Below are 1,570 nucleotides of genomic sequence, written 5' to 3' on the forward strand. Positions count from 1 at the left end.
AAAGAGCATTGAGGGGCTTGCGGAGAACTCGAACTCGTTCCTTGGGTGACATTGGATACACCACTAGTGGGGTGAATTCACCCGATCAAACCCTTTCAAGTCCCTCGTATTCTACTAGCCCCACTCGTGAAGACATGGCGCAACCGGTCAAGAACTTTGGTATTCCGGTAGGCTTTGAAGCCACTAGTGGTATCGACCCTCCAAGAACGGATGCCAACAACTTCGAAATCCGGCCGGCATTGATCACTCTTGTTCAAAGCCACCCCTTTTGTGGCAAAGCGAGTGAGTCACCTCATGAACACCTTAAGCAATTCGAAAACTATTGCGACACGGTTAAGCACCAAGGTGTTAGCTCCGAATATGTTCGCCTTAAGTTGTTCCGATTCTCTTTGCTTGGGAGAGCAAGTGATTAGCTCGACAAGGATGTCAAACCCAACTCTCTTAAGACGTGGAATGAGGTTACAAGCGCTTTTCTAAGCAAATTTTACTCCCACGGAAAAACGGCCGAGTATAGAAACAAGATCCAATCATTCGAGCAAAAGAGAGATGAGTCTTTGTTTGAGGCATGGGACCGATTTAAAGAATATCAAAGGGAATGCCCACATCACGGCATCCAAAAGTGGCTCCTTCTTCAAACATTCTATTTGGGACTTAGCCCGGCTTCCAAGACTAGTCTTGATGCGGGAGCGGGGGGTCCGATTATGAACAAGACGGAGGACCAAATAGAGGAGATAATAGAAGATGTGGTACAAAATTACCAAGCTTGGCATGTGGGGACAAGGAACAACGAAGGTAGAGGTCGTCAAGATGATGGAAGGGGGTCGGCTTATGCATTGGAGCAAGCTCATATCATAGAAAGGCTTGCCTCTCGACTTGAAAAACTCGAAAATGCTCCCTCTCCACCGCCATCTCCATCAACAATGCCTCCACAATCGGCCACCTTTCTAACCAAAGGGAAGGGCAAGGTAAGTTCCTACAACACTATGCCTCCTAATACCTCTTTTTGTGATGTTTGTGGTGGGCATGATCATCTCCCCAATATGTGTCATTTGTTGCAAAATGTGTCCTATGTTGAACATGACCCTTCTTGTGAGAATGAATTTGATGTTGAGTATGCTAATGCCTTGAATGAAAGGTCTAGGTATGATGGACCCCAAAATCCTAATTTTAATAGACAACAAGGTCCTAGAGGTCCCTCTACTAATGCTTATCAAGGTCCTACCTTCCAAGGGGGTGGGTTTGATCACCAAAACCTGGGTAACTATAGGGGACAAGGCTATCAAGGCCAAGCTTCCTATGGTCAACCCTATGGTTATGGTCATCAATCGCAATACAACCAAGGTAGTTATGGGTCAAACCACCAAGGTGGTGAGGGCTATAACTACGGATATGGGCATAATAGAGGAACCTCTAGTGGGGGGTATCAAATGAATCCGGGAAACCAATATGGCAATTCCCAATATCCTCCTCCCGGATTCAATGGACCTAGGCCACATGGCACTCAACTCCCACTCAACTCTTCCCTTGGCAATGCTCCCTCACCGCTCCTACCTCCCAAGTCTAATCTTGA

General features: G+C 46.7%; 1 non-coding gene across 1 annotated transcript; it reads right to left on the minus strand.

The window, feature by feature from the left end:
- Nucleotides 1-506: 506 nt before the first annotated feature.
- On the minus strand, nt 507-613 carry LOC130464796 (small nucleolar RNA R71). The gene has a single exon (XR_008925134.1). It is a non-coding gene; the product is annotated as a small nucleolar RNA R71 (small nucleolar RNA).
- Nucleotides 614-1,570: the final 957 nt, after the last annotated feature.

This window comes from Spinacia oleracea, unplaced genomic scaffold (assembly GCF_020520425.1).
Source record: "Spinacia oleracea cultivar Varoflay unplaced genomic scaffold, BTI_SOV_V1 SOVchr0_001, whole genome shotgun sequence".
NCBI lineage: Eukaryota > Viridiplantae > Streptophyta > Magnoliopsida > Caryophyllales > Amaranthaceae > Spinacia > Spinacia oleracea.